The sequence below is a fragment of the Trachypithecus francoisi genome, unplaced genomic scaffold (assembly GCF_009764315.1).
Source record: "Trachypithecus francoisi isolate TF-2019V2 unplaced genomic scaffold, Tfra_2.0 Lachesis_group1, whole genome shotgun sequence".
In the NCBI taxonomy this organism is placed as follows: Eukaryota; Metazoa; Chordata; class Mammalia; order Primates; family Cercopithecidae; genus Trachypithecus; species Trachypithecus francoisi.
This window is the reverse complement of record NW_022681454.1, coordinates 136,656,294-136,672,559: the sequence shown is the minus strand read 5'-3', so window position 1 is coordinate 136,672,559 and position 16,266 is coordinate 136,656,294. Positions and strand designations below refer to the sequence as shown.

At 41.5% G+C, this 16,266-nt stretch overlaps 1 protein-coding gene across 1 annotated transcript in view; it reads left to right on the top strand.

Moving 5' to 3' along the window:
* The window catches only part of MAML3 (mastermind like transcriptional coactivator 3), a 440,066-nt gene that overhangs the window by 333,842 nt on the left and 89,958 nt on the right, over nucleotides 1–16,266 (top strand).

Below are 16,266 nucleotides of genomic sequence, written 5' to 3'. Positions count from 1 at the left end.
TGATGATGATGGTGGTGGTGATGATGATGATGATGGTGATTGTGAAGATGATGGTGATGATGTTGATCCTGATGCTCATGATGGTGATGGTGATGATGATGGTGATGATGTTTACCCTGACTTCCAATTGCTTTACCAAAAGAAAGGGCTATGAAAGCTGTGCGAAATTTAAAAACTGGTCCCAAATAGTTGGTTTGTTTCTGGTTTTATCAGCTCTCCAAATACTGAACTCCATAGGCAGTTGTGAGCACAGAACTAATCATTTAAAAAAGTAAGTACTTCCTGGATGCCTACAATTCACACAGTACTGGGATAAGCATTTTATCTCACTTAACCCTCACACATCTTTTGAATATGGGCACTATTGTCCACATTATATAAATGATAAAAATGAGCCTGGCACATTTTGTTGTTATCAGTTACCCAGCTACCATGCTACAGTCTGATTTTGAACTCGGACGTGGCCAGTAGCAATGCCCAGGCCACCTTCCCTGGTGTTCTCCTGCTCTTAGCCTCTTCTGTTCTTCAGGTGGTGTATGGTAGAAAGGTGTGCCTCGCAGCAGGGCCCTGCTTACTTAGGTTAGCTTGCTGCCTAATACGGTGGTCCCCAAACTTTTTGGCACCAACAACCAGTTTCCTAGAAGACAATTTTTCCATAGACCAGGGGTTGGCCAAGGGGAGGGTTTCAGGATGAAACTCTTCCACCTCAGATCATCAGGCATTAGATTCTCATAAGGAGCATGCAATCTAGATCCCTCACATGTGCAGTTCACAGTAGGGTTTGTGCTGCTATGAGAATCTAATGCCACTGCAGATCTGACAGGAGGAGGAGCTCAGGTGACAATGGTCACTCGCCTACCACTCACCTCCTACTGTGCCACCTGGTTCCTAACAGGCCACAGACGGGTACCAGTCCATGACTCAGGGATTGGGGATCGCTGGCCTAATACATATGTTTCACAACCTTCATAACAGACAGTTCATCTAATTAATATGAATGGAAACTTAGTGATCTGCTCCATACAGGCAGAAAAATAATCCATCCTATTGTGATAACAATAGATTTACTTAGATCATAGAAGTTGCTGCTTCCAATCAATTTGACAATGGGTTTTCTCATAGGAAATTTCAAACTATGTCACCAGATATTTGAGAAATTAGTGTGGAACACATGAAAAATGGGTATAGAACAATTTAGTAGTATGTGGAGAGCTCCTCAAAGGTAGTCCAACTCCTTGACCTACTGATTCTACCTAAAGAAATGTTTTCCTGAGTACATAATTAGAGGCCGGGTGTGGTGGCTCACGCCTGTAATCTCAGCACTTTGGGAGGCCGAGTCAGGCAGATCATGAGGTCAAGAGATCGAGACCGTCCTGGCCAATATGGTAAAACCCCATCTCTACTAAAAATACAAAAAATTAGCTGGGCATGGTGGTGCACACCTGTAGTCCCAGCTACTCAGGAGGCTGAGGCAGGAGAATTGCTTGAACCAGGGAGGCAGAGGTTGCAGTGAGCTGACATCATGCCACTGCACTCCAGCCTGGCAACAGAGTGAGACTCCATCTCAAAAAAAAAAAAAGAACATAATTAGAGATGTGATCAAAAATATATGTATAAGGATGTTCACTATAGCATTATTTATAGTGGTGAAAAATTGGAAAAAAAGACCTATATGACCAAAAGTAGAGAATTGGTTAAGTACATTATGGTATATTCAACTGAAAGAATATTTCATGGCTATTGAAGTATTTTAGAAGAGTGTTTGATAACATAGGGAAATGTCCACGCTGTAATAAGTGAAAAAAGATAGAATATAAAACTACATATGATCTCAATATTTTCAAAAAGTGAGAATGTAAATAACTTGAGGTTGGATTTTTGGTTTAGTGAAATGAAGAATAAGTATTTGTTCCCATAACTAAGTCTAAATCTAAATGAAGAATAAGTCTTTGTTCCCATAAACTAAAGATTAGTTTCCACAACTAATCTTTCTTAAAGATTTTAGGAAACAACCTAGAGAAAATGTTGGCAATTGAAACACTTTCTCTCATCAGCCTAAGTCCCCAGTGAAATGAGCGATAGGATAGTTCAGTATCAGCTTTGAAACTATTAAATACTTCATGTTTCTCTTTAATTTTCTTCCTTACCTTAAAACATACTTAACCAGAAGTTATATTCTGATAAAAGGTGATGTTTTTGTAATTTCATGTTTCTTTAAAAGCAGTCTCTTTCAAGGAAAAGCAGAGATATCTATGACATTCGGGTCACGGTTGCTTCATTGCCATGATATTGACACAGGTTGGTCAACTGACAGACCTTTACCTGATCAGAAAAATGGCACATTAGAGATTTGCACGGCTAACATGGAAGATGTCTCATATCCACCATTCTGTCTAGTGGCAGTCATATGGATAAGGGAGGCAATTTCTTTTTTATACTACAGGTGGAAATTGGAGAGAGAGGTAGGGTATTGGAGTGCTGAGTACAGCACCATTGCCTGAATGAGAAAGCCTGAGTCATCAAAATACTATCGTAATACTACAGGAATCAGAGCGGAATAAAATTAGTGTGTTCTTCAACACATGGGAAAACAGCTATAAATGAGAACCATGTATGTCCTGGAAGGACTTTTGTCATAAAGTATAAAACATCAACACTCAGGGTCAGTTAAAGAAAGTCTTAAGATCTGGGTAGGATTAGATTGGAGAGAAATCCGAGTCAAGCATTTGTGAAGAAACTACCAATTTATACTTAGCTATTTTTGCTAATCTTGTTTTTATAATCATATCTCTGAGAACATGTGGGTGTTTAGAAAATAGTGATAACTACATGTGACCACTTATCGGGTGGCAGTAGAGTCCAATTGGGAAAAAATACCCCAGAAGAAGTTAAAACTGAGCTGAAGGCCTGCCTTGCAAATCTAGCCAATCAAATGATTGTAGACATCACACCTGTCTTCCCTAAGCCAAACCTGAGAAAAAATAAGATATCGAAGCAGCTTCACGCAGGGGATACAATTGGAGCCATGCTACCTATGGAACAAAATACTAGCCTCTTAGCATTACGTTCAAGATTATATATAATCTGACTCCAAATACCTTTCAGCTTCCTCTCTGTCTCACCATGTCTCTCATCACTGCAGGAACACTGTTCTTTCTCTTTCTCTTGAGTGAGCCACACACTTCAGGGAGCCAGAGCCTCAGCCCATTAAGTTCCCTCCTCCTGGACTGGCCTGAAATGCTCTGCTTCTTTTCTTTGCTTGTCAAGATCACTCTCCCTGCTCCAGGCCCAATCAAATACCACTTCAGCCAGAAATTATCCATCCTTTCCATACCTGTAGGTTTTATACCTGCCTTCATTTCATGCTTATTTTATTCAGCCTTACATTTTTGCTGGCTGTTTGTTTCTCTCCCCTAACGGATTCATCTGCGTGCACCTCTGATGCCAGCCAAATGAGTTCATACAATAGGCACTTAATAAGTATTTGCTGCATTTAGTCAAGTATAATCTGCCGTATGAATATTAAAATGTTTGATACAGGCCATGTGTACAACCAGATTTTCCAGACAAAATATATGAAGAAATATGACCTTGGGACAGAATATTTGAAATTGAACTGATACTACAAGACCCAGGTTGTGAAGCTACTGTAATCCATAATAGTAGCGAACATTTTGGGGTATTTGCTTCATTCTAGGTATTACACTAAGTTCTTTCCATATAATATCCCATTTGATCATCCCAACACAAGGAAGTGGGCCTCATAGCAGGCACTGGTGTCTTTTGTAACAACTTCCTTTGTTCTGACAATTTTTCTCCAACTCTTATTGGTATTCTGTAGTGTTTGATGATTTTCCTATTCCTGGGGAACCTCTAAAATGTATCAACTCTTAGGAGAATGGACTTCTCCTAAGTAAAATAGTCATGCAGGGGAAGGAATGGTGATAGGACCTCAATTAGAGAAAATCTCATGGAAGAGATTAGTCCTGCTTTAGCAAATATTTATGAGCACACACTATGTGGCAAAGTACTTAGTAAACACTGGGGACGGAAAACAGAGATGCTGCCTAACCACATGCACGGGAGTTTAACCGCAAAAACAGACATTAATGAAATAATCACACACATACATAATTACAGCCCATGATGAGGGCAGGTGCTGTGAAGGAAATGTATAGACAGCCATGAGCATATCTAAGCTAGCCTAGTGAGGGAGGCGCCAGTCAAGGAAGGTTTCTCAGAGATCCGGAAAACCAATAGACGGTAGCCAGGGCAGTGATTCTCCAAGCGTGGTTCTAGGACTAGCAGGATCAGCATCACCTGGGGACTTGTTAGAATTGCACATGATCAGGTCCCACCTCAGGCCTACAGTATCAGAAATTCTCAGGAGTGGCACCCAGTATTGTGGTATTTTAACAAACCCACCAGACAACTGTGATAGACCCTCAAGTTTGAAAAACACTATACCAGCAGATGAGATGAGCTGGGGATGGGGCTGAGGCAGAGCATTTCAGCTACAAGAAGTCATAACTACAAGAAGCAGTACGGTGAGTCCCCAAGGCTGGGAGGAACACAGTGAGCACGTGGTGCTGCCAGGAGGCCAGTGCAGAGAGCCAGAGGAAAGCGGGGTGAGGCAAAGCTGGGAAACGTACTCGTCAGATGGCTTCAGGGTTGGTGGTAAGATTCTGCCCCCTGTACTGAGAGCTGTGGAAAGTCACTGAAGAGTTTCAAGCAGGAGTGTGATAGGATCATTTTAAAAGCATCCCCCTGACCCCGACATAGAAAACTGATGGAGGTGAGTGGATGTGAAGAGATTCATCTGGAGATGACTTCAGTCCTCTGATCTGAAAAATCATTGAACGGAGGGATAGGACATGAAAACAGAGGGAAGTGATATATATAGAGAGGGTGACAGTGAAAGGGTATGGCAATATTTGGAAATGGGGACGGAACCTAGATTTCTGGCTTATGAAACCAGATCGATGGCAGTGGTCCCAGTCACTGACATACAGAAGGTGGAGGTCATGGGTTTCATTTGGATCATATGGATGTTGAGGTATAACCTAGACCCTGGCAGAATTTTCACTGATGAAAGCCACAGAAAAAAAAATTATTCTCGAAGGGGAGATATGGTGACCACTGAGCCAACAAATGGAGATGGAAGGGAGTTTTTTGTTGTTTGTTTGCCTGTTTTATCATCCATCCATCCATCCATCCATCCATCCATTCTACCTATTACACCCTTCTAAGAACATGGAAGCATTTGAACAACAGAGGAGGAAGATTGGTAGATAGGATGAGAACCAGCTATGGCAGATCTTGATTTCCAAGCTAATGGTGTTGGATCACCATTGAAGGTAGTCAGAGTAACATACGGCAGAGGTATGTTTCAGAAGGGTCGTCTAGCAGTGTTGTACACAGGCTTAGAAACTAGAAGGAGGAAGACCATCACAGTAGACTCTAAGAATGCAAAAGGACTCTCATTCTTTCTAATTGTAATATAAGGTTAGCATTTGGGAACGACTAGCACATTCACATACATCTATTCATTATATTCCCTCCATGTGGCTATGTATCTTTAACCTGTATAGCCATACAGTAGGCAAATAGGACAAGATAAACTTTGAGAGTGTGGAATCTAGGTCTTTTTCTCCCTTTTAGTTTTCTAGAACCAAGCAGGGGTTAGGTATTTTAACAGATGCTAATGTTAATTAGAAGTGAAAGACCTACGCTTAGTAGGCACTCGAGATCTATTAAATTGAATTGGATTGACACCAGTGGTGTCTTGAAAGAAGATGCAGCACAACACTGGACTTCTCAAGGAGAAAGGGCTGAGCCATGGGGGCCTTGCATGAGAATTAGGACCTTGGTGACCCCCATCTGTTCCTCCTTTCCTCTCTCCCTCCCCCACCGCTGCCATGGTGACATGTCTGGAATCACAGTAAGCCTTATACCCCAGAGAAAACAATACTCTGTTTGAATGGTCTAAGTTGGCCTCTAAGCTCTCGATCTGCAGGCCCCATCCCCCACAATCAGGGGATTCTTACAAAAGGCAGCTTTTTACCAGAGGGTCGGCCGCACTGCTGCTCATCGATTTCAGCCCATTTTATCCCTCGGCACTTTCACTTGTTTGTTTTTGAACTCACACCACAGCCTCGATGCTGCAGGTCTCATTTTGGCGTGAAGTTACTGATGTGACCGTCTGCATCCCCTCTGCTCAGCCCCTCAGAGCACCCTGCTTCTTTCTTTTTTGTGTCTTGTCACTGCTGTTGACTCACCAGGCTGGGCTGTTGGAGCTAAACTGAATTAGTAACAATGCAATCAACATGTCTATTTTTATCTTTGCACCCTCTCCACGCGCCCCCCCCCCCCCCCCCCCGCCCTTTCCTCCCCTTCTGACTGACTCACCATTTCTAGGTCTCAGAGCTTGGCAGTCTTAAAAGAATTATATTGGAGCTGGGGTGACTGTATGCACAGATGTGGTATTTCTACCATTCAACACAATGAGTGTTTTATTTTTTTTCTTGGTAGCGCAAGGGTTCAAGCGTTAGAAGTATTATTTATTATGCTCATCGTCGTCCATATTGTTGCTGTGTTACTGCTCAAGCTGGTGTTTATCTCCTGAGGTCTAAGATGAATTGTAGGCAAGGCAGGAGGCAGGGAGCCGGGATCTGATTTCCGAAACTCGTCTTCAGAGGAAACTTCAGTTGCGAACTAAAACTTTTAACTTTGTCCCAGTTGAATTCTGGAAGCCAGAACTGGAATCTATATAAAGTATATACTAAACACAAAGTAGTAGTAGTAGTAGTACCTTTAAAAAATGCACCCTAGGCCTCTGCATGCTGATCATTTTATTAATTTTATAATTTATGGAGATAGATCTGTTAAGAACCTGGGCTTTTGGAGCCCAGATTTGAATTCCTTTCTGCCAGTTATTATCTGTAATCTTGAGAAAATTACTTAATTTCTTTATGTCATTTCTTTTATAAAATAGAGACGTTTACCTCTCATGCAAATGTCATAGTCCATATCTCATACAATTGTTTTAAGGATTAAGTAAGCTAGTATTTATAAAGCACTTCAAAGTGTCTAGCACATAATAAGCTCTCAATGAATGTAGGCCATTATTATTCAGCAGGCCATATTTACCTGTTATAAGAGAAATGATTCATTCCTGAAAACAGTTTCTTTTCGCAAGCACAGTACACTTCAGGATCTTACCTCCCCTTATTCTTGAATTTACAAACCATCCATGTTATGGACACTAAGTGGACACCGAGTTCCAGAACAGACCTATTTGTCTTTCATTCATAAGTCGAGCTTTCTAGCTTCCTCGTCTGCCTTTTGCATAGCCAGAATTTTAGTTTCTCATCAAAATTAGGTTTTGACTCTCATGTGGTCTAAATCCAAGTACACTTACTTTTCTTCTCCAGATAATTATATTTTACATAGAGTGACTTTTCCTTGGCTTATCTAATGCTGCCTCATTAGACTCTAAACCCTAATGATACTCTTTCATTTCTATAGCACAGCCATGGAAATAGCACATAAAACTCTCTGTAGAAAATTCCCTTTGTCTTCCATCACCCAGGTTCCTCCAGCCCTACGCTCTTTACTGGGTGTGGGAAGGAAGAGCAGTTGCTGGACTATTTTGGCAAGAATCCAAAGGGAGGGTCACAAAGCTCAGATGCAGGTAGGATTTGGAAGGTCCCCAGAAAACTCCCAGCCACTGTGTGCCCCGGAAACTACATTATCAGCATTGTCTACCAAGTCTTGGTGGGGCAGGGGGGTGTTACCCACCTTTCAGCTATCAGAGCTGTACCAAAAATTATTTGAACCACACAGTTCATTGCAGTTTGTTCATATCTATACAGCAGCCACAAATCAAGAGAAACTTGGGCACAGATGTGTGGGAAGCAGTGCTGGGAGTTTTGAAATGGTCTCCTGTGACAGGAAACCCTCTCGGGATAGCTTCCAAAGCCTGAGGGAATTAAACACACTCAAGTCACCTTCAGCATGATGAGGTGCGCAGGGATAACTAGTTGGCTCTTTTTTGTTTTAATCAGTATCTTTAGCCAGCTAATAGTTACATAACTTGAGATCACAGAGTTCTGTAAGGCATAGGCCTTATGTTATAGAAAGCATCATCGCCATCCTGATTTCTGCTCTCCAAAGCTTTACAAATTTTTAACTACTTCTTCTAGTATGAATATGTGCTTCTAAATAACATGTTTCTGCAGTTATCTCTTGATTATTATGTTTTAGATACTACCTATCTACTTCCTACCATGGAAAAGGGAGACCTACCCACAGTTCTCTTTCTGCCTCTCAGATACGCTTCCTCTTCCTCCATCTTCCTAATTATTGATATATCACAACTTTTGGTGAAATCATAATTCTGTGTGTGTGTGTGCGTGTGTGTGTGTGTATAATATAGCTAGATAAATAGTGTTTATATCCAAGCCACATGTTGGACTTTGATGACATTTCTGTTGCCACTTTTGCTTTTTCTGCAGTTACTGGCTCTGTTTCCTTGTTTCCTTGCTCAGTTTTTTGTGGTCCTGTCCTGAAATCATTCACAGAATCTTCATCAGAACAGTGACTCTTCTCTCGATACGTTTGCAAACATCAGGTAATCAGTTCGTTTCTCTTTCTTCCTGGGATTCTTCCTCCTGGAGTCCTGCATCCTTTGGTCCCTATCTAGATGGCTGCAGAGCTGGCACCCTGAGCCTTTGCTTCACTTTGATCCTGGGGGGACCTGGTTCATGGATTCCAAGTCTTCTCTGGCTAGGTGTAGCCCCTGTTTCAATGGAATGTATTCTCTGATCACTGCCTGAGAAAGGATACATGAGAAGTAAAATTCGGGGCCTTGCATGTATGAAAATAGCTTTATTCTGCTCACATGTCTGACCAGATAGAGGATTCTAGGCTGTAAATAACTTTCAGGAGGAATTTTGAAGCACTTCATGCATTTTCTTCTTGCTTCCAAGGTTGCCACCAAAAAGTTCACTGCCATTCTAATTCCCACTTTTGGAAACGTTTAGGATCTCCTTTATTTTTAGCTTTCTGAAATTTTACAGTGATGTTCCCTACTGTGGCCCTTTGTGCACCCATTGTTCAGGGAATTTTCTGGGCCTTTCTATCTGAAAGTTCATGTCCTTCAGTTCTGTGAAAGTTTCTTTTATGATTTCATTGATAATTTTATGATGTTCTCTACTCTCTTTTTTCTTCTCTGTTTCTATAACTCCCGTTATTTGGATCTTGTACCTTTTGGACTGAATCCCTATTTTCTTATCTTTTTCTTTTCCATTTTTCATATTTCCTACTCTTGTTCTATTTTTGAAAGATGTTTTTAACCCAACCTTCCCACCCTTTAATATTATTCCTATTACTGTATTTCTAATTTATGAGTTTTATTTTAATTTTCTAAATGTTTATTTTTATGCCATCCTATTCTTTTTTTTTTTTTTTGCCATCCTATTCTTAACTCATAGGTTCTCCCTTTTTTTACTTTTCTGAGAATATGTTAAAGATTTTTAACAATGTTCTATTGCTTTTGTTTTCTACTTTGTCTCTTCCATTTATTTATTTATTCAGAGTCTGCATTTTATTAGAGGCTTTCCTCAAATGTGTGGTAATCCTTGACTGTACATTCATTGTGAAGAGTATGATACTAACAACCTATCTTAGAGCCCTGTGTTTTCACAAGGACTCTCAAGTGGCGGTGATTGAGCTGAAGCCCAGCTGTGGGGAATCCAAGATCTGTTAGTCATTCCTCATAGGCTGGTTAATTTCCCTAGATAGGAGTCTACTGGGCTTCTGTCTAGAAGTTGTAAGACTGGCTGCCAGTGGCTGCCAGTGTTCTTGAAGCCAAGTGCCAGACAGGTTTGGAGTGAGGTAAGATTATCCCACCACTGAATTGTAGATTTCCACTTAATTCCCATTTCTGTTACAGCACTCCCAACTTCAGCTGCGCTTTGTGTCCCTGTGCCGGAACTCTCTGTTTCTACTTTTTCAAAGAGTAAAACCACCAACCCTTTTAGGGTGGAGAGGGAACAGTAGGATGGCCATGTACTATGCACAGAATGAGGGATGAGGGAGAAGGTCTCAGAGTCTACAACTTCTGGTACAGAAATTCAACCAATCATCCTGTTTGTTAGTTCCATGTGCACCTTCATCATCAGAGGTACCTAGTGCCTCCAATTCCTAGGCTCTTTAAGATTTTCTTTTTTTGAGACAGAGTCTTGCTCTGGTGGATAGAGTACAGTAACACAACCACTGCAGCCTTGACCTGGGTTCAAGTGATCTTGCCTCAGCCTTCTGAGTAGCTAGGACTACGGATGCATGCCACCACACCCAGCTAGTTTTGTAATTTTTTGTAGAGACAGTGTCTAGCTCTGTTGCCAGGCTAGTCTCTAACTCCTGGTGATCCTCCCTTCTCAACCTCCCAAAGTGTTAGGATTATAGGTGTGAGCCACCACACCTGGCACCTCTTCAAGATTGTTAACATACATTAGCTAACTTCTCCTTGGCTTTCCCCCACTGAACGTTTTAATTTCAGCTTTTCCTGCTCTACTGAATTAAGTTACCACACATTCATCCGCTTTCTAGTTCCCAAAATTATGTTAACACTTCATATATGTTTTTGTCTCCTCTCTGACACTGTTTTAATATAGAGTTTTGCTTTTCAGAAAATTCTGTCTTTTGTCATTTTTGTGGAATGTGAGAGGTAAAGTAGAAAAGAAATGGAGATAATCATGTATTCAGTCCACAATGTTTAACTGCAATCTATGATCTGACCCTTTATTTCTAAGAAATACCTTCACCGTCTATGTGCATCAAAATAAAATTGTCAGGTTACTTGGCAAGTCCTTCATTCTGGAGTATTTCCACTTGGAGCTTCCATAGTAATGTGGGTCTGCTTCAGAATTAAGAAATGCAATGCGATTCTAGAACTATCCCAGGAAACCTAAGTCAGGTTTCCCTGGTTCACCAGCAAGTAGTCTAAAATTCACAGAAGATCAGAACCAACCAATTCCCTGGATTCTGACCTGAGATCCAGACCCTAAGTCCAGAGCAGCCTAAGTAACTAATACTATCCAAGCCATGGGCTGAAGAGACCAGCCCACACTCAGCCCCTTGTCCAAGGCTTTTCTAGACTGTGTGCACTCTGGAAACACAGGATGATGGAGGCCCTTAGGTAAATTAAATTTAGGTTCAAATTCCAGCTCTGCCCTGTAATAGGGTATCAGTTCAGATTGCTTTGTCTATATGTTAGAAGCACTCCATAACAGTGGCGTAAGTTTTAAAAAGTTTCATTTTCCTCATGTAATAAGAAGCCAGACATAGGCAGATGAGAGGAAATGTAACTGATGTGCAATGTCAGTTATTTCATATCTCCTTCTGTCTTCCTACCCAGTGCATGGCTTTTATCCTCATGCTTATTATCTCAAGGTCATAGAATGACATCTTCATTACTGACCTTACATCTGCACTCCAGGCCAGAGGAAAATGAAGAAAGCAACAGAAGAAAAGGGCAGAGCCAGTCACAAATTCCCATTGGCCAAAACTGTGTTACACAGCCACCCCTAGCTGCAAGGGAGGCAGGAAAATCCCTCCTCAATTACAATCAGGATTCTAATGAAGAGAAGGAATATTAGCTAGGCAGCCAGTGGTGTCTACCACACTAGGCAAAAAAAATTTTAATTCACTTGATTTTTATAACCCTAACTATAAAGTGAGAATAAAAAACCTATCTCATAGAGTTGCAGAGAAGAATAAAGGGGAAAATATTTAGAAGATGCATACCTGACACATAATGTGCCCTCCATAAATGTTAGTTTCCTTCTCTGGGATCCTTCTATGATCACTCACAGATCCCTCTGTGGTCTGATTTCTGAACACACCAAAATATCATATGCTGTGAAGACCTGTACAGATATATGTTACTTGATAAAAATTAATTTTGGGCCAGGCATGATGTTTCATGCCTGTAATTCCAACACTTTGGGAGGCCGAGATGAGAGGATCACTTGAGGCCAGAAATTTGAGATCAGCCTGGGCAACATAGCTAGACCCTGACTCTAAAAAAATTTAAAAAGTAGCTGGGTGTGGTGGTGTGCCTATAGTGCCAGCTACTCAGGAGGCTGAGGCCAGAGTATCACTTGAGCCCAGGAGTTTGAGGCTGCAGTGAGCTATGATGGGGCCACTGCACTCCAGCCTGGGTGACAGAGCCAGACTCTGTCTCTAAAAAAAAAAAAAAATAGCCAGGTGCGGTGGCTCAAGCCTGTAATCCCAGCACTTTGGGAGGCCGAGATGGGCGGATCACAAAGTCAGGAGATTGAGACCATCCTAGCTAATCCGGTGAAACCCCGTCTCTACTAAAAAATACAAAAAACCAGCCGGGCGAGGTGGCAGGCGCCTGTAGTCCCAGCTACTCGGGAGGCTGAGGCAGGAGAATGGCGTGAACCCACGAGGTGGAGCTTGTAGTGAGCTGAGATCCAGCCACTGCACCCCAGCCTGGGTGACAGAGCAAGACTCCGTCTCAAAAAAAAAAAAAAAATCAATTTTGGTTTACACATTGCATGACACCTCTTGGCAAAGCATCAGTAAAAATGAAATTTGGAAATCACAAGTCAAAAAAATGTATTTTTAGCTAGAATGTCTGAATATAAGACTATAAAGATGATTTTACAGTCCATGTCTTTATTCCGCCTCCCTTTATAACTATCCACCCACCAACCTCTCTTTACTAAACTCTTCTCTTGATCCCTTGAGAGATTCCTCCATTTGTGTTTACCATTATTCATCTACAAAGCTTTATTATGCAGTTACTGGAGCATCTGTGTGTGTGTGTGTGTGTGTGTGTACGTGCAGGTGTAAATGTGCATTTCTTTAATCAGCCCAGCCACTGACCATCCCTATGCTTTCTTCACACAGCAAACCAGGTGGGAGTCAGGAAGGCGGGGGCTCACATGTGGGACGGGTTGTGGCCAGCCAAGCCTGCAACTGAGGGTTTATGAAAACAACAATGCTCTGTTAGAGTTTGGGTCTCAGAGGGTGAGAACACATATGGTTTCCGTGGTTTTGGTCCACAGAGTTTTCCTGCTGGTACCTACGATGAACTGTTTTCCATCCTGCCTTGTTTCCCACCCCATGCCCCATGACTGACGTGTGCCAGTGCACAATCTGGCAGAGGGTGGGGACCAGGGTCACATCTCCACAAGCTACATTGGAAGGGGTCTTTGTTTTCTCTCTAGCAAAATAAGCATGGGTAACAGAGGGTAGAGATTTGGTGCTGTGGCTGCTTCTGTACGGTGAAAAAATAAACAATATTCCAATCCCGTGTAAGCCAGGCTGCCTCCTAAAATCAGCGACTAAGAGCACATCCTCTCAAGATAAATACAGAAGGGAAAGAAACCTCTCCTTCCCATTTAAAAATGTTTCCCTTCTCCCGTGGCCCTTGTGTAGCTAGTCTTTGCCTACATTAAGTTCTGGCTGTCTGTGTAGAAATCAAATGCCACAGTCCAAAGGAGAAGCTCTTTCACAGGGAAAACAAAAGGCAGCTGTCAGTTTAATCCCAAGCTCCCTGATAACATTCCAGCAGTGTTCCTTTTTCTGGAGATGAAATAAGAACCCTGGCAGGCCCTTTTGACTGGTCACATAAATCATTTGTAGTAATTGCTCTGAGAAAGGAGAGCCTCTCAGGCTCTGCAGAGTGAGCGGGGGAGTCACACACCAACATTCTCTCTCTCATAACACACATACATGCACACTCGCATACACACCCTGTGCCACTGCCACTAGCTGGTCTCACACACGTGTACACACACACACACGCACACCCCTCGTCTCAGGGATCGCTGAGAGGAGTTGCTCACACTGGGGTAAGCTCAGTGAGCCATTTATATTTTTCAAAAGCATAATATGGAATATCATAAACAGCTTATGTTTCCTTCTCTTTGAGATTGAGGCCGTGTAAATTGTTCTGAGTACAGTTTGGGAGGGCATATTGGGAGAATTGACAGGAAACGTGGGAGGAAGAGAACACAAGGGGAATGGCAGTGACTGGCTTTGTTAGGCTTATCCATTGCTGTGTATCCTATAATGTGTCACCTGCTTCCTCCTTTTTGCCTTTTCTGGTGAGAACTGAGATGTGGTCATAAAAATCCCCCATCCTGTGATCTGGGAGTTGCTGCTGAGGCTTGGCAGTTCACTAAGGACCGAACTCTGAAAAGCCACAAAGCTATAATATCCCTTCCCCTCTGTGGCCAATAAAGCTGGTGATAATCAAATAACAGGGCTTAGAAGTGGTATGGGGCCTGCAGCGGTTGGCCACAGGCCGGTGATATACACCCTTCACTTTTAGGCTGATGTGTGTTCATTGAAAATATTGAGGCCACCAGTGATGTTGGTGGGGGGCTCCCCCAGGCACACACAGCTGTTTGAAGAATGAATGGATGGCTGAATGAATACATGAATGGATAGATGGATGAATGAATGATGGATAAGTTGAGCTCACTGTTGTGTTATGAAAATAGCTGGAAAAGTCAGAAAAATTGGATAGCTTCTCTGACAGATGAATGCCTGGTCCCTCTCCACACACTGCAAGTTATAGCTGTTCTCAGCACTGTGCCTGTGGATAGAGAAGAGAAAGTGAAGGAAAGGAAGAGCCAAATATGAATGGAGGAGTGTACCTTTCCTCACTCTACTCTTCAATCCTGATTATCGAACAGCCCTGGCTATGAAACAGTGCTGCCGTTGAACATGCAACTTGCTGAGCTAAAATGCACTGTCATTTTGCTTTGTTTGATAAGAAAATGTATCAAATTTAGAGTGTATCATGTATGGGCTATATGCTTTGTCAAGCTAATAATTGGAGTGTATCGTGTATGGGCTATTAGCTTTGTCAAGCTAATAATAAAGTCAACCTTCTTTATTTCTTTCCCAATTTATTTGAAACCACTGATTTAACTTCAAAAGGAGAGCAAACTAGGGTTGGCAAAGAACTGTGTTCCTCACAGTGTAGCTCAGGTGTAAAAGCAGTGTGCTTTCCACCACAAGGCTCTTCTGCCACTGAGGCACGGAGTGTTTTAGGGGAAATGTATGCTCCCTTGAGGTATCCCACGGAGTCTGAGCTCAGGCCATCCTTGGTTGGATCTTTCTCCCATCTGCCCCACCCCTAGCGCTGGATGTAATTTATCATTCCTCTTTTGGCTGCCAAGCCAGTTGTTACAGGCCAGCATGTGTAGGTGTACTGAAACAAAGATGGCTCCTGCATATGGCTAAACAAGTGCAGGGTTTAAGATAATTCCGAATCGAGGCTTTCAGATATGGGTTAGTAGATTTTTGCTTTAATCTATAAGGTCCACTTAGGTTGGAGTTCTAAACTCAGACAAAAAAACAAGTAATAATAATGTATATGCATATGATACTTCACAGTTTGCAAAGCAGCTTTCCGAATGGCAAGTCTTGTCAGTTGTTATTTTTAAGCTGAAGAAACCAAAGTTTAGAGAACGATAAATGGCTTATTTAGGGTCCTAGAGCCAACAAGTGGCAGAAACTGGACTAGAAGCCAGGTGATGACACAGCTAATTTAGTTTGCCACTGAACGTATATTGTCTCTTTAAATTACTGTGGTGAATTTTAACAAATTCCTTTTTACATAAGCCTAAAAAGCCTGTTTATTAGAAATTTAAAGAAATATGCACCTGATGTGTTTTTAAAATCATGCATAATCCTGCCATTCAAGGTGATCTCTCTGTATCATTTGGAAGTGATGCATACTAGTTATTTTCTATGCATATGAGACAAATATAATGTCTTGATTTAGACAACATTAATCCAAAAGCATTTGGTTTTGTATCCTACTTTTTTTCACTTATATTATTGAGGGTTTTGGTCATTTAACATTCTTTATAAAACTTGACTTTTAATGCCTACATAATTTTTTCCCATAAATTATTTAAAATTTAATCTGTCACCTATTGTTGAACATTTTAGTTGTTTACCTTTTGTTGTTTACGAACATCCTTTTAAACCTATCTTCAATGGAGTTTCTGATTGTTTTCATAGTGTAGATTCTTAAAAGAGCAATTGCTGGGTTGGAAGTTATGAACTAGGATCTTAACGTGTGTTGTATAATTGGTTTCCAGAAAGATCTTATCAATTTATACTTGCCTACTGAATGAGCTCTCTTACCACATCTTTTCCGGCTTTAGGAATTGTTATTTTAATTTTTTTTGCAATATAATAGTGAAAAAATAT